The sequence below is a fragment of the Gossypium hirsutum genome, chromosome D02 (assembly GCF_007990345.1).
Source record: "Gossypium hirsutum isolate 1008001.06 chromosome D02, Gossypium_hirsutum_v2.1, whole genome shotgun sequence".
Lineage (NCBI taxonomy): Eukaryota > Viridiplantae > Streptophyta > Magnoliopsida > Malvales > Malvaceae > Gossypium > Gossypium hirsutum.
This window is the reverse complement of record NC_053438.1, coordinates 49,957,531-49,983,104: the sequence shown is the minus strand read 5'-3', so window position 1 is coordinate 49,983,104 and position 25,574 is coordinate 49,957,531. Positions and strand designations below refer to the sequence as shown.

The following is a 25,574-nucleotide window of genomic DNA, read 5'->3' as shown; positions in this document are numbered from 1 at the left end:
GTGAGATTGAATATACTGCTCGCAGAAACTGTAGAGAAACAAGGCAAAGTCGGCAGAATATAGTAGATGAACAAGAGGAAATTATATTACTGAGGAGATGGGCAATAACCAGAATAATCGACTACCTCCTGCAGTTGCTGCAAATCCTGCAAATCCAGATCATGTTCCTCGTACTATGCACGATTATACCAAGCTCACTGTAACTGGGGCTGAATCGAGTATTGTGAGACCCACCATTGCTGCAAATAATTTTGAACTGAAGTCGAACACTATTCAGATGATTCAATAGTTTGTTAAGTTCGATGGTTTGCAAGACGAAGATCCAAATACTCACTTAACCAATTTCTTGGAAATCTATGATACTTTCAAGATTTATGGCGTTTTTGACGACGTTATTCGCTTATGGCTATTCCCTTTCTCGTTGAGGAACAAAGCTAAAGAGTGGTTAAATTCTTCACCACGAGGTTCTATCACCACATGGGCTCAAATGAGTGAGACGTTCCTTCTAAAGTACTTCCCACTAGCTAAGACAGCCAAGTTGAGGAATGATATCTCTTCTTTCATGCAAATTGATTTAGAAACATTATATGATACATGGAAGAGGTATAAGGACTTATTGAGATGGTGCCCTCACCATGGGTTACGTCTATATCTACAGGTTCAAACCTTCTACAACGGTTTGAATCCCTTACCATGTTTACCCTTCGTTCCCAGCACAGAGAAGGAGCAAGTTAATTATATGGGTAATAATTATAGGCCTCGAAATAACCCTTATAGTAACCACTATAATGCAGGTTTGAGGAACCATCCTAATTTCTCCTAGGGTGGTCAAGGAAATTAAAGAGCACAACCTCCTCTAGGCTTCCAACAACAACCTTACCAGCAAGATAAAAAGTCAAACCTTAAGGAGATGTAGACGAAGTTTATCTCGGTGTCCGAAACACGTTTTCAAAACACTGAGGGAGCATTGAAAAATCAACAAGCATCGATTCAAGTGCTTGAGAACCAAATAGGTCAGCTTGCTAAGTTAATTTCAAAACAACCACAAGGTAGTTTGCCTAGCAATACCGAAACTAACCCAAGGGAGCAGCTTAATGCAATTACCATTTGAGATGGAGAAGGGTTATCGAATCCGAACAAGAACCAAGGTAAGAAATTATGGTAAATAACGATAAGGTTGAGGTATGCCAGAAAGAGAAAAAGTCGATTGCTACAGAATATAAACCTTGAGTGCCATATCCTAACGCGACAAAGAGATACTATACGAACGAACAATTTGGTAAATTTCATAAACTTCTGAAAAAATTACATATTAACTTACCGTTTGTTAAAGCTCTTTCACAGATGCCCAATTCTGTTAAATTTTTAAAGGAGCTTTTGGCAAAGAAAAGAAAGTTAGATGGTTGATCGACTGTAGAGTTAAATGCAATTTACTTAGCCATATTGCAAAATAAACTACCGAACAAATTGAAAGATCTAGGAAGTTTTACTATTCCTTGTTTAATTGGTAGTTTAAATATTGATAATACTTTGCTGATTTAGGGGCTAATATTAATGTCACGCCCTATAAAATGTTTAAGAAATTAGGTCTTCGGATAGAACCATTAGATTTCCTAGGTGTATTATTGAAGATGTACTTGTAAAAATCGATAAATTCATATTCTCAGATGATTTTGTTGTTTTAGACATGGATGAGGATAGTGACATACCTTTAATTTTAGGACGAGCCTTCTTAGAAACTGTGAGAATTATAATTGATGTTGGTACGGGTGAGTTAGTACTTCGTTAGGCTAAATTGAAAATATGCCCCGTGGTCGTGCTCCATAGAAAATATGCATTGGTTGTACCGACGACTCTGGTGCTCTCCCTCCTACCAGTCAATGTGTGAGCCAAGTTGGTATGAATATAGTGTAAGGCCAGAGCAAGAGAAGTCGCCTTCGAATGACTCAGGTCATAAGGTGTTGTACTCAGCATGAGGTCTACCCAACAAAGTGGTGGTGAGTAGTGGATGTCCCAGTATAATCAGAGAAAGCTGTCAGCACTCATGAACTTTATAGTGTATAGTCCCAATACAGCTTTGAACTCTGGGACACTCTTATGTCGTGCCGTACCACCGAGTCTGAAAGTGATGGTGCTCGGCTCGTCATGGGTCATCATCACTTGTTGTAAGAGAAATGTCGAATAGAACCCCGAAGTCAGCTCCATGTATGTGGGCTCGATGATAGATAAAAACTGATCCTAAGGAGTTGTGGCAAGGATGGCGTGCATGCTATCTACTAACTAGACCTACTCCAAAGCGGCCCAATCAATACATCAGCCTAAGCCGAGTGGCCTTAGTTAAATAAGCTAATATAAGTCCTCTTGGGGACCTTGTGAAAACCGTAAGATTGGATGGCAGACATCGATTGAAGCGCCCAAGGAGGAGGTTACGTTTAGAGTCTTCTGCTTTTTCGAAGCAAGAACAACGACTTTAGATTTACTGCGTGTGTTCGTCATAATGTGCCTAAAAATAAGACAACCAAATATTAAAACCAAAAGAAGCAAATAGACGAACCAATTATAATAGGGGCAATCCATTAACTCATGAAATAAAAATCGAATTCAACATCCACAACTTGACGAATAAATAAATCGACATGAAATATAAAATAAACAAAAATAAATAAAAAACAATACCAAAATAAATAAAAATTAATAGTAAAAAGAATCAATAAAGATAGCCCTAAAAATAACCCTAAGATTGGAATAACAATAACAATGAAAATATTAAGTAATAAAATAAGAAAATGATAAATAAAAATACTAACTAGAAAGAATATGAGAAAATAAGTAGCATTCCACTAAAACTAAAAAAATAATAATACTGAAAGTGATCATATATAATGAATAAATAAAAGAAAGGAATAAAGGAATTATTAAAACAAAACTAACAAATTTCATAACAATAAATGATAATGAAAACATAATAATAACACTAAACTACTAAAAAATAAAATAAAATAAATACACACAATAAAATGAAATAATAATAGTAATAGAAATAATAATGATACTAAAAAGAAAAAAAGAAAAATAAGAAGAATATATAATAAAAATAAATAAATAATAAAATAAATAATAAAAAATGAAAAGGGCAAGGGTGTACGACACCGATCGACAGTGGGGGGCTCTGATGATGGCTTGACTAGCGGCAATGGGGAAAGAGCCGAGTGTGGTCGATGGGAAAAGGGGCAGGAGGGCTAGGGGATGGTTTGCTTGAATAGGTGAGGGGGAAGGAAGAAAAAGGGAAGAAGGAGGGTTGGAGGGCGTCTTTGGTGAGGGGCTTGACGAGGCTTGGGGTGGGGTTGTAGCTAGGGGAAGGCCGAGGAAGAGGGAGAGGCTAGGGTGTGGGGGAAGGGAAAGAAGTCGTGAGTGAGAGGGAGGGTAGTCGTGTGGTGGGGGTGAGGGGACGGTTGTGCATGGCTCGAAGGTGAGAGTGAGGGGAAGCAGATCTATGGCGGGGGATGGTGAGCGGCGGCTAGGGTTTCTTTTTGGGGTAGGAAGAAGACAAAAACACAAGGAAAGGGGGCTAAGGTTTAATGGGTGAAGCGGTCGTGTAAGGGCCCATGTTGGGCCACACAACCGTGTGGATCCTTCTCAGCCCGTGTATACTTAAAAATGCAAACCCTGTCTTCACACAGCCTCGAACATGCCTGTTTGTCCACACCGTGTGGTATTAAGGATCGTGTGTCAGGCCATGTGTGATTTTCTTCGCTTCTCCCATGCCCGTGTACGAGGTTGTGTGAGGCACACGGTCTCACACACGCCCGTGCGACCCAACCATGTCTCTTGCCCTTGTAACTCTCTGACTTGAATTAAAATTGAAAAAGTTAGCTCCAAAATTCACAAGGCCTAGGACATGCCCATGTGTCACACGACCGTGCCTCCAGGCCGTGGACCATTTTAGGCCATGTAACCTTTGAATGTTTTGAAAAATTAAGTCCCAAGACTCACACGGCCAAGGACACATCCGTGTATCCAGGCCGTGTGGGTCACATGGCCATGTTGCCAGGCTGTGTAACACATTGTCAAATGCCCCATTGTGAACACGGCCTGGGACACACCCGTGTGTCTAAGGCATGTAGAAGTTTTTTTTAATTTAAAATTTAATTTAATTAATTTGAAAATAACATGAAATAAAGTTAAAAGAATTAGCCGAATGTTAGACACTCGGGTTGCCTCTAGAGAAGAGCTTATTTAGAGTGCAAGCTCAAGTTACCTTGTGCGCACGGTTATGGTGGCTCCCGAAGCCGAGGCTTCTCTTTCTCATTATCAAAATTAATACCAAGATAAGGTTTAAGTCGAGTATTATTTACCTTAAAAGTGTCAAATTCAGAATGAGTTACCTCGACTGTAGTGTAGGGAAAGATATTTAGTACCGTATATGGGTTTGATCTATTTGCATCAAGCTTCGAAGAGGAAATTCATGGATCCATTTTGTCTAGTAGTACTTTGTCTCCAACGTTAAATTTGTTCATCCCATCCACATGATCATCATGACATTGCTTTGGCTCTTCATCGACTGTATCTAATCATAAATACGACAAAGGCAAGCACACCTATCGAACAATAGTATAGCTACAGTGAGTAAAGATATTGTATCCACGAGGACTAAAAGTATTAGTAATTATTGTTTTCTTATTATTTAGCTGACAAATTGGAGTGATGTGTTTTAGTCTAAAATTACTAAACTAAATTAACTAAGAATGCAATAGAGAATGGATTAAGGAAATAATCGAATATTAACCAATGAAAGAGACAATACCCAGGAAAGAATCCACCTAGACTTCACCTATTATTATGAATCTGAATTAAATGATTTATTCACTTGTGTCTTGATCCAGAGAAATCCCTAAATTATGTTAATATATCTTTCGAGAGTAAGAACAATTGACTCTAGGTTGATTAATAGAAATCTCTTTACAATTGACTCTAGGTTGATTAATTGAAATCTCTTTTTAATTAAACCCTTATCGTCACATTAACTCGATCTGTGGTTCCCCTATTAGATTTGACTCTAATCTGGTAGATTTATGTCGTCCTATTTCTAGGATTGCATGCAACTCCAATCAATTATGCTAGATCTACTCTTAAATAGGGACTTTCCTCCACTGAATTAAGCACATTAAACATGAATTATTATCCTGGAAATATAAAACAAGAAATAAGCATAAATAATTGAGAACAAGAATCAAGTATTTATCGCATAAAAACATAAATTAAACAAAAGGATTCATCATAGGTTTCATCCTCCCTAGGTATATAGGGAATTAGTTCATGATCCTGAATAGAAACATCTTAAAGTCAGAAAAACTGCAAGAAACAAAGAAACTCATGAAAACTTCGAAAGTAATTAAAAGGAAATCTTCGATCTTGATGGATATCTTCTTCTAAGTTAATTTCGATAGTGTTTTTTCGAGTGCTTTCTTCGATCTTCTCTGATGGCTCCCTTATGTCTTCTTCTAATTGGTATTTATCGACTTTAGAATGCTCAAAAAGCCTAAAAATTGTGTTTTTCCATGTATTTTGGAAGCAGGGTGCGAAATCAACAAGGGCTGGTAGATGGGCGTGTGTCCAGCCCGTGTGGCATACATGGGCGTGTGCCCAGGCTGTGTGGTTCCTGAAAACAACTTTATTTGTCTGATTTTTGCTCATTTTTCGCTCCTTTCGCTCCCAAATGCTCTCATAAGTACAGAAACATGAATTTAAAGGGTTAGGAGCATTAAATTCACTAACTTGCATAATTAACCATCCAAAAAAGTATTTAGAATGGGATTAAGATATGTTACTTATATAGCTTATCAAACATTGATTACAAGTTAAAGAATTGAAAGTGGATGTTGATTAAGTAGCACATATTTGGAGGGACTTGATAGAAAAAGAGTTTAAATTATTGGATTTAAACTGAAATTAACCAATATATAAAAAAACTTTGTAGTTCTTATCCAAATACAAACATATTATTATGGTTAATAAGCATCTAAAAAATCTAAATGAATTCTCAATACCATTTGTGTAGAAATCTGAGTCAAAATATTGTGTATTAGCCTCAGGGTGTTCATCGTCCCAAGTGTGATCTGAGACAACATCTATTGTGTAACTTCTATTTTGAATTTAATTTTTCAGAAACACTTGTCAAATATTTTTTAAGGTTAATTACAAAAAAAAAACGAAGTAAAATTACTAGTTTAGTTATTGCTTATAGATTTATACTCATTTTAAGATTTTCATTTCATTTGAAATTTTTAGTGTTTTCGAGTTTTATTATGTGTAAATCATGTATGAATTTTTAATTCAAAATTTATTTTGATTTAAGATTTTTCATGTGTGACCCTATTCAAAATTTTTCTTATTTAAGTCTGGATATATTTTAATTATCAATTTTATTATATTTTGTAATAATTAATTTTGATAATAATTATTTAAATATATATTATTTATACTCGTAATTTTAATCTTATTTATAATTTTATTTGTATCTAAAAAAGTATAATTTACAATTTTTAGAAGTGATTAAAAGCATTTTGTTTAAAATATTAAATATTGCTCATGTAATTCTCTTTCTTTTGCTCTATTGTGTTGCAGTACTATAAGTACTCTGTGTGTCACTATGATATGGACTTGTTGTTTGTGGTTCATTTACTTGTATTATCGATGGGTGAGAAAGACCTACACTCTGTGAAGTTGGGTCCATGTAATTCCAGTTGCATCAAGTATTCCCTTGTAAATCTGTTGAGGCTTTCTAGGTATGATGTTGTTGTTTGTGTATCGAGCTTGTAGCACCCCAAACCCGGCCTAGACGTTATGGCTAAATCTAGAGTGGTTACGATAAAAGGTTTGAAATCTAGTTTCCGTTTATTTAAAAACAGTGTGAATCTTTGTTACTTGAACGCCCATTTTATTTGAAAACATGTTTGACATAATTATTCAATTAAAAACTTTGTTTATTTACATTCTCTATATGAACCGAATACTTTGCAGCGGAAATTCTTTAAAACCTTATGCTTAGGAAAATCAAGTGTGTTTTCTCGAAAACCGTTGTTTGTAGGAAAGTAGTCATCTTATCAAACGTTATGCTAAAAGTAAATCACAATATAAAATCCAAACCAGAAATAATCCCAAAAGTCCAGAGAGTCTAAAATTTACAAAACTCTCAAACCAAATTTTTAAATGAGTTCAATTTAAGAAAAATTAGTTTACAATGGAATGGATATAACCGAGCTCCCGTTGCACCGACCTGCCTAAGTCTGAGGGTTACCTGAAATTATTAGACAAATAGATAGTGAGTTTTTATAACAGAATGTGTAACTCATAAGAAAATAGAATTTTAGATTTAATTACGTGGCTGAAAAGATACAGACATATATCTTATGCAGAATCAGAATCATATGCAAATTTACAATCCTACCCCTATCCAATACACACTATCTCCGACCATCCCTACACACCATGTGGGGTCTTAAAGACCCATCCAACCCTACACACCACTTGGTGTCGATATAAGACTTTTCAAAATAATTGCAGCAGTGCTGCCAGTATAATGACGAGATATCGCCTCACACAGAACACTTCCACCACATAAAATATGTCCCACCCCATAATCAAATATAAATAGAAATAACAGATGCCCGAATTTACATATCATACATACTTGTATAACAAATGTAGAACATGCTTTATACATAATAGATCATACATATTAAATGTTATTTATGGTAAATTTCATACTAACAGATTTACAGAATTCATGCTGTATAGCTTATATAACCACATACCGACCCTAAGAAGGCCCATAGTCAATAAGGATGACATGAACGACCCTAGGAAAAAATTTGAGTTTTGGGCCTACATGGCCCAAATTGCCTTGCCTATGTGGCCCACACGCTTGTGTGGTATACAAGGCCCAAAATGGCCTACACCGTGTGTCACACACGGCTTAGCACACGACCTGTCACACGGCTTTGTGTTGAACATGGCCTGGCACACGACCGCGTGGCGTCAACAGACTCGAATTTTGACTTTCACCGTTCGCTGTTTTTCAGGTTTCTCATTACATACATGGTCTAGATTCAATATGAACACCCCGATGAGTCAACTAGTACCTAAAAACATAAAAAACTTAACAAATTATTCCTTATGAGCACTCCAATTTACGAAACTATAGTCCGTCGACTTCTCAAAGAATCAAAACTTCAACAACCATAATTATCCCAAATCGACAGAATCACTTACCCTCGAACGAACAACACTTCCCTACTAGAATTAATTTGCCGGAGGAGCATTAAACTCACAATTCCCACCTAAATCAACAGATTCACAACCGTTAATTTCCTGTTACAAAAACCATTACCACAACTTTGTCTCTCCAAAAATCCCTAAACCAAACAAACACACATAAACCCTACTTACCAAACTGTAAGAAGAACCAAAAAATTCAAGCCACAGTGATTCAATCGAGCAAAAAGATGTCAGAATTGAAGAAAGCAAAATTGGGCAGGGACCCAAAAAAATAACGTTAGAAGAAAATTTGCAGAGAAACAAAAATGTGGGGGAAAGAGGGAATTTTGGAAACAAATTAAAATTAAAATTAAATTCAAGATAATACTCTCAACTCCCCACTACCCTTACTAACAACCAAATCCCACAAAATCTAACCCACTAACCCTTATCCAACTACAACAAAATTTAAATTCCACCAAACCTCTACTACACAAATGGCACACACACACACAGAAGCAAAAATTATTACCATTCACCCACGAGGGGATTCAAGCACAAGATCTCAGGGCAAGCTAACACCTTACCAATTAAACTAGCAGATTCATTTTGACATGAGTTGATTGAAAATATTATTTAGGCCTAACAAAAAAGGACAAGGCTAGGAACAAAAATAATTGAATTTTCCAAAATCATATTTGAACCCATGACCTCAAACTCACACCCATTTCACTTAACCACTGAAACGAGTGCTCATTTACGGTAGAATTCATAAGAACAAAATTTGACCTCAAAATTTACTTGATTTGAATAGATGTAGATATTGTTGACGAAACCAATCCTCAGGTTCCCACATGGCTTCCTCAATGCCATGATTCTGCCACAGAACTTTCACTAATGGAATAGATTTCCTTCTTAAGACCTTCACATTTCTATTTAGAGTCTGAACTGGCTCCTCCTCAAACGTCAAATCTGGTCTAACCTTAATCTCTTTTACATGAACAATATGAGATGGGTTTGACTAATATCGCCTCAGCATAAAGACGTGAAACACATCATGGATACGGTCTAACTCTAAAGGTAACTCTAAGTTATAATCAACTGGTCCCACATGTTTTAGAATCCGATACGACCCAATGAACCTAGGGCTCAACTTGCCCTTACGTCCAAACCGTAGAACTTTCTTTCAAGGAGACACCTTTAAAAACACGTAATTACCCGTGGAGTTCTCAATGTCCATTCTTTTTAGATCTGCATAAGACTTCTGTCTATCAAAAGCTACCTTAAGAAGATCTTGAATCAGTTTAACTTTATCCTCAGAGTCAGAAACCAACACAGGAGCTAAAACCCATTGCTCACCCAACTCAGTCTAACACAATAGAGTACAACACTTACAACCATACAGAGCCTCGTCAGGTACCATCTGAAACTAGACTGGAAGTTGTTATTGTAGGCAAACTTAGCCAACAGTAGAAAATCCTCCCAACTATCTCAAAAATTGATCACACAAATCCGAAGCATATCCTCTAGTATCTTGTAACACCCCTATCCCGTGACCGTCGCCGGAATAGGTAAGGGGCATTACCGGGCTTGTAACTCATGTCAGAACCGTAAAATTTTGAACTTTTTCTTGAAATAAAGGTCATTCATTTAGATAAGTACTAAGCACGGCCAGGGATAAAATTTAAACTTCTCTAAGTAAACATTCAAAAGATGCCATTTTCGCATGGCTTATATACATTAACCAAAATATTCTTTCGCCACTAGTCTATTTTATACATGCCATAAGATAATCCAAAACATAGCAGTACCAAACAGTGGATAGTGATAGTGTGACTAGTTGCTGACGATCCCCGAGCCTGTAGCTTCGCAATGAGATCTATAAAACAGAGTAAACGGAGTAAGCATTACAATGCTTAGTAAGTTTTAAGCAGTGTCAACAGATAACAATCAAATTATAACATAGTTGTTCGTATTTTTATTTCACTCTTCCTTCGGGCATACCATCCCTTTACCGAATATGCACATCTCATCATATACAATAGGCAGATAAACTTTCACATAAAAGTGAGCTCATGTGACATAGATATATCGTATGATTTCACATAACCTCTCACACTGATCCGATGTCACATAATCATAGGAATAGTCTCATAGATTGCTCTCGTATGCATCACATAACTACCTTATGATTTAGTGCAAATCAAGCTCACATATAAACTTGGAGTACATACCTGTTTAACCTTTCGCATTGAATATATTTATAAGCAATTCTTATTACGAAGTCTTACCCGGACATAATCTCCACACGAAGTTATCGGGTCTTACCTGGACAAAATCCCCACACGTAGTCATCGGGTCTTTAGAGCTTGGATATAGTACGAGCACGAAGCTTACGGACATTAATCAGTGATAATATTCTCGCATAAAGCCTGCGGGGTTTTAACCCGGATATAGTACTGACACAAATGCCCTTCGGGACTTATCACATTTATACACTTTCACATCCATCACGTTGGCCACTCGGCCCTGTCACATATATACACTTTCACATTCATCACATCGGCCATTAGGCCTTATCACATATATACACTTTCACATTCATCACATCGGCCATTAGGCCTTATCACATATATATACACTTTTACATTCATCACATCGGCCATTAGGCCTTATTACATATATACACTTTCACATTCATCACATCGGCCATTAGGCCTTATCACATATATATACACTTTCACATTCATCACATATATACACTTTCACATTCATCACATCGGCCATTAGGCCCTATCACATATATATACACTTTCACATTCATCACATCGGCCATTAGGCCCTATCACATATATACACTTTCATATTCATCACATCAGCCATTAGGCCTTATCACATATATACACTTTCATATTCATCACATCGGCCATTAGGCCTTATCACATATATACACTTTCACATTCATCACATCGGCCATTAGGCCTTATCACATATATACACTTTCACATTCATCACATCGGCCATTAGGCCTTATCACATATATACACTTTCACATTCATCACATCGGCCATTAGGCCTTATCACATATATATACACTTTCACATTCATCACATCGGCCATTAGGCCTTATTACATATATACACTTTCACATTCATCACATCGGCCATTAGGCCTTATCACATATATATACACTTTCACATTCATCACATATATACACTTTCACATTCATCACATCGGCCATTAGGCCCTATCACATATATATACACTTTCACATTCATCACATCGGCCATTAGGCCCTATCACATATATACACTTTCACATTCATCACATCGGCCATTAGGCCTTATCACATATATACACTTTCATATTCATCACATCGGCCATTAGGCCTTATCACATATATACACTTTCACATTCATCACATCAGCCATTAGGCCTTATCACATATATACACTTTCACATTCATCACATCGGCCATTAGGCCTTATCACATATATACACTTTCACATTCATCACATCGGCCATTAGGCCTTATCACATATATATACACTTTCACATTCATCACATCGGCCATTAGGCCTTATCACATATATACACTTTCACATTCATCACATTGGTCATTAGGCCTTATCACATATATACACTTTCACATTCATCACATCGGCCATTAGGCCTTATCACATATATACACTTTCACATTCATCACATCGGCCATTAGGCCTTATCACATATATATACACTTTCACATTCATCACATCGGCCATTAGGCCTTATCACATATATACACTTTCACATTCATCACATCGGCCATTAGGCCTTATCACATATATATACACTTTCACATTCATCACATCGACCATTAGGCCTTATCACATATATACACTTTCACATTCATCACATCGGCCATTACGCCATACTATCATTTCATATTCGAATACTCATAAACTTACAATATCACGATTTAGAATTCAAGTATGGGTTTAATCAATAGCTTATGAGTAACTAAAACAAGTTTATCAAGGTTCACAACATAATCTCAAATTCAGCACAAGCACTTTTTCCTGAGCAATAGTCACTAAATTATTTATAACTGGAGCTAAAAACTCCAAATCACTTTTCGTTAATTTTTCCTGAATATAGACTCGTATATCTTCCATCCATAAAATTTCCAGAATTTTAGGTTTGGCCAATCAATACCAGATTTTTCTTAAAGTTCCCCTGTTTCACTGTTTGACTAATCTGACCACTCTTCACTACGAATCAAATTTCTCATTTTACAGAATTCAAAATGTGTTGTATTTGATTTCATTTGAAACTAGACTCATTAAGGAGTCTAAGCATATAAATTTTATCTTATAACATTTTTGTACAATTTATAATGATTTTCTAAAAACAGAACAGGGGATTTCGGAGTCATTCCGACACCGTCTCACACAACTTTAAATATCTCATTATTGGAAATTCCTTTGCTTACACGGTTTCTTTTATAAGAAACTAGACTCATTAAGCTTTAATTTCATGTCTCATTCAGCCTCTAATTCAAGTCCATAAATTTATGGTGATTTCTAAAGTCACGTTACTGCTGCTGTCCGAAGCAGACTATTTCAAATTACCCTTAAATTCCCAAGCTCAAACACTTAAGAACTTACCATTTGAGCTTAGAACATATCATGGCCACATCATATCTTATTAAATCAACTCATCATGTCCTATTATAATTGAATTTACTCAACGTTTAAACACTTAAAACTTACCTCGGATGTGGTCGAACAATTTCGGCGGCTATTCGATCACTTTTTCCCTTCCCTTATCCAACTTTGGTCCTCTAAGCTCTTGAGCTTAATTTAACAAATAAATTGATTTAATCATTTGAGCATCAAAAGAGGAACTCAAGGTACTTAGCCCATATATATATACATTAGACATTAAAGTCACATACATATGAAATCATAAATCAATTCAACATATTAGCCCACACTCTCTTTTAGCCGATTGTCTAAGCCAAGATAAAAGCATCAATATGCTTGCCTCTAGCCGAATACATGCAACACCAATCTTCTTCCTATGGCCGAATATGCATATCTATGTTGAGGCCGATTATATGCTTAATACTTCCTACAAGTATAGTTACTTGTATTGCTTATATATCATTTTGTTTCAAGTTCAAAACTCGGCTAATACGCATATATACACTAGTAATCAAATACTAACATTTTGCACTTCACCTTACTACCATTTTACATCTACTTTCTACCATGGCTGAATGCATCAAGACACCATACCATTCAATTTTGGTCATGGGTTACACAAAGAACTTAATGTCTAACTCAAAAATGCCAAAAAGAAAATCCAAGAGTCATCAATCACCATCACATGTATCATTACAAAGCTTTACACTTAGCATGCAAATGACATCAACACAAATCCACCTTAGCCGAAACTTAACTCATCTTCATGCCTCATCACCACAACATCAAACATCAACCAAGAAGACAACACCCATGGCCGAATATCATCTCCATCTCATAGCAAAGATTTAAACCATGGGCTAGGTAGAACTCAAACTAACAACTAAAAACATACATGAATCTCAAGGACAACATCAAACATACCTTAGTCTAGCAAACCACCATAGCCGATTTTCTCAAGCTCTTCCCCTTCCTTTCTTTCCTCTATTCGGCCAAAGATGTTCAAGAATGAACACTTTTTTTTTGTTTTCTTTCTTCAATTCACGGCAAAGGGGGGGGGAACATGGATGAGACAATTGTTTTCATCATCATTTACCTTTCCATTATTATTTTATTACCCATACTCCTTATTTTATTTTATTGTTTCCTCCCATGATGCACCAACACAACATGTCTATGACATGTTTTGCCCATCACCCTTTGTCCATCCTAATGTCATGGCCGGCCACTACTAGATGGGGGGAAAAATTGACATGCAAGTCCCCCTTTTTCAACATGCACTAATAGGTCCTTATGTTTTGATCTATCACATTTCAAAAATGTCACACATAAGTCCTATTGACTAAATTCACATGAAATTTACTAAATCGAAGCTTAAAATTTTCACACATTTATTTTAGACAATAAATATCATATTCAAATAATTTGGTGACTCGGTTTAGCGGTCCCGAAACCGCTTTCCGACTAGGGTCAAATTAGGGGTGTCACATATCTGAATCACCTTATCAGATTGACCAGCTATTTGAGGATGGAGCGCAGTACTGAAGTTCAACCTCGAACCCAGAGCCTCATGAAGTTTTCTCCAAAATTGATAAATGAAGTAAGGATCTCTATTAGAAATAATCAAGACCGGTACCTCATGAAGTCTCATGATCTCTAAAACATATAACTTGGCCAACTTCTGAAGAGAGTAGTTTGCCCGAATAGGAATAAAGTGGGAAGACTTGGTCAACCGATCTACGATGACGCACATAGAATCCTTCTTAATAGATGTTAAGAGACTCCCACTAATGAATTCCATAGTCACATGTTCCCATTTCCATAAGGGAATCTTAATGGGTTGAAGTAAACTCGAACGCAACTGGTGCTTAGCCTTAACTTACTGGCACGTCAAACAACGAGAAACAAAATATGATACCTCAGGTTTCAAACCAGTCCATCAGCACAACTCATAAAGATCCCGATACATCTTATTTCCACCGGGATGCATAGCATAAGGGCTACTATGCGCTTCCCTCAGAATGGGCTACCTCAATTCAGAATCATTAGGTACACAAACTCACCTTCAGAAACATAGAATCCCATGACTACCCAACCCAAAATCATATGTACTACCATCCTCCACTTAACGAAATCACAGAACCAAAGAATCATCTCGAAATTATTTATCCCGAATCTGATCAATCCAAGTTGACTTAACTTGCAACTCAGCTAACAGACTCCAATCATCATACAAACTTAGGCGAGCAAACATCGCCCTCAAATCAGACATTGTCCTATGACTAAGAGTACTGGCCACCAGGTTGGCCTTAGTAGGGTGATACTTAATCGTGCAACCGTAATCTTTAAGCAACTCAATACATTTACGTTGTCAAAGTTTTAACTCCTTTTGGGTAAGGAGATACTTAAGGCTCTTATGATCGGTGTAGATGATACACCTTTCACCATATAGATAGTACCTCTAAATCTTTAAGGTGAAGACAACTGCAGCTAATTGAAGATCGTGCATCTGATAGTTTCCCTCATGTCACTTAAGTTGTCAGGACGCATAAGCCACTACCTTACCATATTGCATCAGAACACATCCCAAACCGACGTGCGACACATCAATGTATACCACGAACTCCTTACCAGATTTAGGCTGTTTCAAAATTAGAGCCTGAGTCAAAATAGATTTACCCTCCTCAACCGTTAACCACCACTGATAGACCTCATTGCGTATTAGAGATACTCTACCCTTCAATTTCTACTTAGGGGTGCAGTCAATATCATTCATAATCCTCTCGGTGGCCTCCAACCAATATTTGGCCACAGTCGGAGCGACTCTAGCGACTCTAGTTACTGACCTGAGGCTCCCATAACCAAAATGGGGTCCAGCGACCCTCTCCAACACTCTAAGCATGGCTTGGGACAATGTGTCATCCCCAGTGGAGTTACTTTGAGACGCAGTCTCAGCAGTAGGTGTAGTCGGTGTCTCACTCGTATCCAGATTGGGCATACTACCCATCGAGGATGACTCAACTCGAGTCTCTCTATGGCACCCGCCACGCCCACGAGTACCATGACCATGTATTCTATGAGTACTCATCATATTCACAGATTATCTACATTACAAAGTTTTATGTATTAGTTTCAGTATTCAGTAGAAAGTATTTTATGCTTCGAATAAATATCAGAAGAAATTTTAAGAGTCTTAGAAATGTTTCAGTCTCTAGCTAACTTATCAGAATTTTCTACACTAAAGTATTTCTAAGTTAGAAGTACTTATAGGATCGGTGTTGGAGACTCAGTGTTCCACAGCTTACTTTTTTGATACCTTTAGAAAAAAATAGACTTTACTCAGAAAAATAATTTTTTACAAATACAATTTTGAACCCAAAATTTTCACAACCTCAGTTTTGCAACCTGACTCTGATACCACTAAATGTAACACCCTAAACCCAGCCTAGATGTTATGGCTGAGTTTGGAGTGATTACGATAAAAGGTTTGAAATCTAGTTTCCATTTATTTAAAAACAACGTGAATCTTTGTTACTTGAAAGCCTGTTTTATTTGAAAACATGTTTGACATAATTATTCAGTTAAAAACAATGTTTATTTATATTCTCTTTGTTACTACACAAACAACCCGCACACACAGAAGAAAAATTATTGTCATTCACTCATGTGGGGATTTGAACACAAGATCTCAGGGCAAATTAACACCTTACCACTTAAACTGGCAAGCTCATTCTTACATGAGTTGACCAAAAATATTATTTATGCCTAACAAACAAAGACTAGGCTAGGAACAAAAATAATTGAATTTTCCCAAAATTAGATTCGAACCCATGACCTCAAACTCACACCCAAATCACTTAACCATTGAAACAAGTGCTCATTTACAACAATATTCATAAAAATAGAATTATAATAACTTAGGGTGTTATAAAGGTGGAAGAGTAGTGGCAATGTCCTTGGAGGTATGCTAATAAGCCTCTAAATCCTAAATTTTACCAAGCTGCTTTCAAATCATCTCTCTCTATATATGCATAAGATGCATATTTGTTTTGATTTGTTTGTAGATGATTTCATACTCGAGTTTGTTCTTGTCTAAAAGATAGAAAACTGGACCCATTCCAAGCTTATTCTTTCTAGATGTCTTCCATATGGCAGAAAATCTATACACCGCAATATTTGTCACCCTTATTGCCCGTATTGGAGTATTTATCCCTACCATTCATGATGAAAAGTATTGTTATATTTTGTGTCATTCCTAGGTACCTTTCGGTCAAATGGTTTTCATTTATGTATAAATTAGTAAAACGAATATTAATTTTAACAAAAACCTATTATGACATATTTATATATGTAGGTGATCATTAGTACATTGATATGGTCAATTACAACAATGTAATTAGTCAATTACAAAAACCAATTATGACATTTATATTTTTGTCGATCCTACCTTGCTTCTTTATGGTTTTTGGGAGTAGCACTTTTAATTTCGCTGTAAAAAGTAAATGGTCCCGACGGGTTTCTTCTAGTCATTAACTAAAGGAACTTGCCAAAAGTAAATAAAAAATTAGAATGTAAAAACTAAACTAAAATTGAAAATATAAAAAATAAAATAAAAATGGATAAATTAATAAAAATAAAGTGTTCCTAATATTTTAGTCCCTAGCAACGACGCCAAAAACTTGAAGGTCACTAAATTAACTATAAATACGACAAAGGCAAGTGCACCTATCAAACGATAGTATAGCTAAGGTGAGTAGAGAATATCGTATCCACGAGGACTAAAAGTATTAGTAATTATCATTTTTTTATTATTTAGCTGATAATTTGGAGTGATGTGTTTTAATCTAAATTTACTAAACTAATTTAACTAAAAACATGCAACAATGAATGAATCAAGGAAATAATCAAATATTAACCAATGGGATAAACAATACCTAGAAAAGAATTCATCTAGACTTCACCTATTATTATGAATCTGAATTAAACGATTTATTCACTTGTGTCTTAATCCGTAGAAATCCCTAAATTATGTTAATATCTCTTTCAAGAGTAAAAACAACTAACTGTAGGTTGATTAATTGAAATCTCTTTCTAATTAAAACCCCTATCGTCGCATTAACTCAATCTATGGATTCCCTTACTAGATTTGACTCTAATCTGGTAGATTTATGTCTTTCTATTTCTAGGATTGCATGCAACTCCACTCAATTATGCTAAATCTACTATTAAACAATGACTTTTCCTCCACTAAATTATGCACATTAAATATGAATTAATATCCTGAAAATATTAAAATAAGAAATAAGCATACATAATTGAGAACAAGAATCAAGTATGTATCACGTAAAAACAAGCATTAATTAAAAGGATTCATCATAGGTATCATCCTCTCTAGGTATATAGGGAATTAGTTCTTAATCTTGAATGAAAAGATCTCAAAGTCAGAATAACCACACGACATAAAGAAACTCAATAAAACTTCAAAAGAAATTAAAAGGAGATCTTCGATCTTGATGCAGATCCACATTCTAGTCAATTTCAATGGTGTTCTTTGAGTGTTTTCTTCGATCTTCTCTAATGGCTCCCTTATGCCTTCTTCTCATTGGTATTTATAGACTTTAAAATGCTCAGAAAGCCTAAAATTTTTTTTTCTGCATAATTTTGAAGCAGGGGACAAAATCGACACAGGTTGGTACATGGGCGTGTGTCTAGCCCGTGTGGAAATTGCGCAGGCCGTATGGCTCCTGAAAAAAACTCTATTTGTATGATTTTGGCTCATTTTTCACTTATTTTTCTCCCAAATGTTCTCCTAAGTATAGAAGCATGAATTTAAAGAATTAAGAGCATCAAATTCACTAATTTGCAAAATTAACCATCCAAAACTCATTAAGAATGAGATTAAAATATGTTATTTTTATTGCTTATCAAATATCCGCACACTTAAGCGTTTGTTTGTCCTCAAGCAAAATCCTGAACTCACATGTAAGTTAACATTTCTCATCTTGTAATTCTCATCAACAATATCTCAAAATAATTCACAAATAATCATGCATTGGCAATTGAACTAAAAGAGCACTAAAGTCTCAAATAATCCAAGTCGAAATTTTTTTAAAGCATGAAAACATTGGTATTTCCTCTTATCTAAGTAATTACCTTTAATTCAAAATTGACAAGAATCAACATCCTCACTAAAGATTCACTCAAATCACTCAAAGTGTTTAAGGTTCAAGAATAAGCACTTAGTAGTTAACAAGAAATGTCATTAACATAGGCTTGCATAAATATCAAATCTCCACTACTATAAAATGATATGATACACAAACCAAAAGGTCTTTAAGAGGTTGTAATGGAGCTTAGGTTAAGGGTGTGGAAAAAGGATAGAAAAGTTGGTTAGAATCGAGATCAAATTGATAAATTACCAAACTAGAAAAATAAAAAAATGCTAAATTAATGCAAATGCATAAATCAAGAACAATTCAAGAATAAGAAACGAGCTTCTTCTCAAAATATGAATTTAACTGTTCAAGCTCGATCAATATAGAACTAAATAATATTCGATATTTTTTGATATTTTTTTAGAACAAAAAGAAATAATTCAACAAATCAAACAAAGAGCATAGTTAAGTAATTAACCATAAAAAATCTCGACAAAAAGGGAGTTAATAAAATGAAAAAAAGTCTCCAAAAAAAAAGAGTTATGGGTTAACAGTAATGGGTAAATCACGAAATGATGTGTTAGGCTCAATGAGGTTCACTAACGGTTAATTAAAACGGTAGGCTTTTTATGGGATAAGTGGGTTAAAACCTAAGTGCCTTTATCATCTTAGTATATCGAATCAAAGGTGTGGTCTCGACATGTATAATAGAAGCAAGTTCTAGAATGACAAATCAAAATGACACACTCATAACCAATAATAAAATGAACAAGAAAAATGTATGCTTTAAAGGCTCAAAATCTCACAAAAAATCATGGTTTTTTTTGTCAAACTTGTAAATTTAAAACTTCAAGATAATACCTCAATCCAGAGAAACAGACTAAATTTTTTTAATATCTAAAAAATAACTTATCATGCTTGATTCTTTCATGTCTTAAAGTTTAAATAAACCAATGCACAAATATCTACAAATTAATCCAAAACACATCAACAAAAACCCCAAATCAAAAAAAAAAATCATTTTAATGGAAGTATGAGAAACTTGCTTAAATACAAAACATAATTCAGGGATTTTCTAATAATTATACAAATAACCTCCTGAAACTTAAGATGTAGATTGTCCTCAATATACAAACAGATATAATCACAGTATAAGCAGAATATTATAAGAGAGGAAAAAAACTGAAACTGTCCTGAATATTGGATGGAATCGCCAGAATGGTGAAAAGCAGAATTGTATGCAATTCTAAATGTAGTGCAAGATTCTAAGAAAACTAATAAGAAAATAAACAAAAATAATGAAGAAGATTAAAATGTTACAACTCAATTAGAAACAACCATAAAAATAAAAATATAGTTCAAAAGATAAAAAATGGAAAAAAAAAACTAAAAACAAAAATAAAAAAATATGATAATAAACTAAGAAAAATAAATCAACCAATAATAAGAATAGTAATAACAAAAGTAATAAAATTAAGGTAGCATGTAAAATAGTAATTGTAACACCCCAAACCCGACCTAGACGCTATGGCCGAATCTGACGATGTCACATGGTAGTGCTTTTCGAAAAATATGTCGTCGCTAAATCCCCTTTTCTATTTAACCATTTTTTTCAATATCTTATGTTACTTTCAAATCGTGTCGTTCGTTTTCAAAACATTATTCATTTACAAATCGTTATTCAATTTCAAAACATTTTTTTATTGCAGAAGATTTTAAATAGTTTGCATATTCGTGGTATTTTTGATAAAACATTAATTTTATTTGAAAAACCGAGTTTTACCTAACACTAGCAGATTTAAATCATAAAACCGTATAAAATCTAAATTTAAACCAAAATTTGTAAAGGCCATAATTACAACAAAATACTACCAAATAAAAGTAAAATCATAAATAGGTAATAAACAGTGTAAATAAAGTCGTGTGGCCACCAATGAGTCCTCCGCCGCACTGATCTACCTATATCTGCAGAATACCTGTAAAGATTAAACAGAAGGGGTAAGTTTACGTAAACCTAGAGTGTAATCCCCATACAAATGAACAAATAGTAAACAGATAATCACAGTCTAGACTTAAGCCTTTTTCAGTATCAGTATCAGTCTAGTTTGTGCCTTAGCCCATCTTAGTACAAAAACAGTCATGCAATAAGGCTTTAGCCCATCACAGTATCAGTAGCAGTAATAGATATGCAGTCACAAAAATCCTACCCATCCAGCCTCTACACACTATCTCCGTCCAACCCTACACTCCATGTGGGGATATAATCAACCCGTCCATCCCTACACTCCAAGTAGTACCGAATGCAGCACTAGACAGTAGTTTGCAGCTGAGTTGCCAGTAAATTAGGCTCGAGGCCTTTCAGTACACTTCCTCCAAACATTATAATCCCCCAACCCAATGCAATGCAATATACAGATATGACATGCTATGACATAATATCCTGCACGTAAATAGAGCATACAGTATCAAATCAGTGGGACATCATCAGGCTTAATCATATCAGTCATACAGTCATTTCAGTCAATTAGGAGTCTAGTTAAGCTTACCGACCCTACAGTAGATTCATAGTCAACTTGGGTGACCCGTGCAACCTTTTATGTCAAACAGTAAAAATGGGCCTATAAGCCCATGATGTTCGCCCATGTAGGCCCACACGCCCATGTGGCCTACATGACCCAAATTGGCCTTGGCCTCGTGATCCATTTTAATGTAACCCGTGCTAGTTAATTATTCATATGTGTTTCCATTATTTACTCATATGATCCTTCAAAGCTATCTACTTGAGTCATTGTTACTAAATTATTTGTATCTTAAGCTACAGAATTCTGAATTAACATCTGCAAATTTTCCCTGAAACCAGACTCACATATCTTTTTACCATAAAATTTTCAAAATTATTGGTTTAGCTAATAAGTACAGTTTATTCTTTAAAATTTCTCCGTTCTGCTTTTTGACAGTTTTGACCTTTCTGCACTAAAAATTAATTATCTTCTCGTATAGAATTCTAATGATGTTTCTATTTGTTTCTCTTGAAAGTAGACTCATTCAGGATTTTAAAAATATAAATTCTAACCTATAATTATTTTTCTCCAATTTTTGATAATTTTCCAAAGTCAGGATAGGGGATTCTGGAATCATTTTGACCCTGTCTCACTAAACTTCAATTATCTCATAACATGAAATTTTTTTGCTCACTTCGTTTCTTCTATGAGAAACTAGACTCAAATATATTTTTGTGGTGATTTTTCAAAGTTATCCTACTGCTGCTGTCCAAACAACAAGCAATTTCAGCTTTTTGTCGAATCCCTTATTTTTGTGTTTTGGGTACACACCTGGTTTCGTGTCACTGCAAATATGCTCCCAAGCACTCCAAGACCTAAAAATAAATAATTAGATCCCAATTTAGATCACTAACAAAAACTCACAACTGAAAATCGTCTACATCAAAATCGATAGCAAACCTAAACACTTATCGACAACAAACCGAAATTTCTAACGCTCAATTTGCTTGGGCAGCCGCAACTGATTTCTGATTTTTGCCTAAACCAAGAGAGCCAAAACAATCCTTTTTAGGAACTAGCTAAGAAACGATAAAATAAAGGCATTTAGATACTTACAGAACAAGTGTATACAATTGCTGGCCAGAAAGTAGGCTAGTAGAAAAATCAAACAGAGAGGGTGGACTAGGGAGCAAAAATTCGGCAAAGCAAAGAAGAAGAGGATGGCAGAAAAATTGGGGAGAAGAGGAGAATGCCAAAATTTGGGGAAAATAAAAACCAAATAGAAACTTAGATGATATCGATAGCTACCCCCACATACCTAAATTTTCTCCCACTAATCCTACTTACCTACAACCACTCCAGAATCCCTCTCTGCCGAAATACTTGACCACCACTGCGTAAAAATAATGCCTACGCTCCAGCATGGATTTGAACGTAATACCTCATGCAATCAAACACTCCACTTAAACACTAGACCAGCAAGCCAATTCTGTTATTTGATTACCAACTATTAAACTTAAGCCTTTTAGGCCAGGTTAAGGCTTTATTTATAAAAATACTAAAATTTACCCAAGTCATGGCTTGAACTTGGGACCTCCCAAACACACCCAAAACACAAAACCACTAAAGCAGATAGATATTTGTGTCACACATTCAGAATACCCAAAATTAAAATTTTGGGGTGTTACAGTAATAAAACAATAAAATTAAAATCACTAAACAGAATAAATAAAATAAAATAAAAATAAAACCAAGAAAAAGAAATTAATAAAAAGATAAAATAAAATATTAAAATAATAAATAAAATAGGGAAAATGTGGCAAAAGACCAACGGGGGTTGGAGATAGTGGCAGGAGACGTAGCGGTGGGGCGTGGCAAGGAAAGGGGCGTGATGGAAAGGAAGAGAAAGGGGAGGTTCTTAGGGAGTGGGTGGTGGTGCGATAAAGGGGTGACGAGGTTTGGATTAAGAGAAAGAGGAAGGTTGTTTGTGGGAGGAAAAAAATAAAGCGAAAATAAAAGATTTAGGGTTTGGGGGTGAAAAGATGGACACAATTGTGTAAGGACCCGTGTTGGGCCACATGGCCATGTCACATGCCCGTGTGGGGCTTTACCAGCCCGTGTGCGATTAAATATGCTAAGCTAGTCTTCACAAGGCCTCGGACACGCCCGTGTGTCTAGGCCGTGTGGACTACCTCAAGTCGTGTAACCTTCAAAATTTTTAAAAATTAAGTCCCAAGACTCACACGGCCAAGGACATGCCTGTGTGTCCATGCCGTGTGGGTTAATTTTTTTATTATTAAAATTTATTTTAATTAATTTGAAAATACATGAAGTAAAGTTAGCAGAATGTTAAATACTCAGGTTGCCTAGATTATTCATTCTGCCTCTATTTATCTCGCATTACATTACCGGATGTACTTGTGTAAAAACATGCAAACCATCAATTTTCTTATTTAAAAGTTCTACCTGATTCGATAATATAGTGATTGCATCAATATTAAAAATACCAGCAGCTTTAATCGGCTTAGTCCTCATGACTTGTCACTGATAATTATTCAGTGCCATCTCTTCTATAAATTCATAAGTAGCTTCAGGTGTTTTATTGTTAAGTGTACCACCAGCTGCTACATCGATTAATTGCCTCATTTAAGGGTTCAAACCATTGTAGAAGGTTTGAACTTGTAGCCATAGAGGTAACCCATGGTGAGGGCTTCTTCTCAATAAGTCCTTGTATCTCTCCCATCATCGTACAAAGTCTCTAAATCTATCTGAACAAAGGAAGAGATATCATTCCTCAACTTGGTTGTCTTAGCCGGTGGGAAGTACTTCAGAAGGAACTTCTCGGTCATTTGAGCCCATGTAGTGATGGAACCTCATCGTAAAGAATTCAACCACTACTTTTTTTGTTCCTCAACGAGAAAAGGAATAGCCTTAGGCGAATAGTGCTGTCAGTGGTGCCATTAATCTTGAAAGTATAAAAGATTTCTAGGAAATTTGCCAAATGAGTATTTGGATCTTCGTCTTATAAACCATCGAATTGAACAAACTGTTGTACCATCTGAATAGTGTTCAGCTTTAGTTTGAAATTATTTACAGCAATGGTAGGTCTCACAATAATCGATTCAGCCCCAGTTAGAGTGGGCTTGGCATAATCATGTATAGTACGAGAAACAGGATCTGGATCTGCAGCAACTGCAAGAGGTAGCTGATTATTCTGATTACCACCCATCTCTTCATTAATAATAATGCGCTATTGTTCGTCTACTATATTTTGTTGATTTTGCCTTGCTTCTATACGATTTCTGCGAGTAGTACTTTCAATTTCATTGTCAAAAATCAATAGTCCTTATGGGTTTTTTCTAGTCATAAACTAAAGAAACCTGCCATAAGCAAATAAAAGAAAAAAATTAGAATGTAAAAATTAAATTAAAAAAATATAAAAATAAAATAAAAATGGCTAAATTAATAAAAAATCAAGTGTTCCTAATATTTTAGTCCTCGGCAACGATGCCAAAAACTTGATGGTCACTAAACTAACTATAAATACAACAAAGGCAAGCGCACCTATTGAACAATAGTATAGCTATGATGAGTAGATAATATCATATCCATGAGTACTAAAAGTAATAGTAATTACTGTTTTTCTATTATTTAGTCGATAATTTGGAGTGATGTGTTTTAATCTAAATTTACTAAACTAATTTAACTAAAAAAATGCAACAAGGAATGAATCAAGGAAATAGTTGAATATTAACTAATGAGATAGACAATACCCAAGAAAGAATCCACCTAGACTTCACCTATTATTATGAATCTAAATTAATTGATTTATTCACTTGTGTCTTGATCCATAGAAATCCCTAAATTATGTTAATATCTCTTTCGAGAGCAAAAATAACTGACTCTAGGTTGATTAATTGAAATCTCTTTCTAATTAAAACCCCTATCGTCATAGTACCTCGATCTATGGAATC

At 35.3% G+C, this 25,574-nt stretch overlaps 2 non-coding genes across 2 annotated transcripts; one reads left to right on the top strand and one right to left on the bottom strand.

Moving 5' to 3' along the window:
• Positions 1 to 535: 535 nt before the first annotated feature.
• Positions 536 to 642, bottom strand: LOC121215017 (small nucleolar RNA R71). Its single transcript, XR_005910751.1, has one exon. It is a non-coding gene; the product is annotated as a small nucleolar RNA R71 (small nucleolar RNA).
• A 23,653-nt stretch (positions 643 to 24,295) lies between these two features.
• LOC121215160 (small nucleolar RNA R71) lies at positions 24,296 to 24,401 on the top strand. Its single transcript, XR_005910889.1, has one exon. It is a non-coding gene; the product is annotated as a small nucleolar RNA R71 (small nucleolar RNA).
• Positions 24,402 to 25,574: the final 1,173 nt, after the last annotated feature.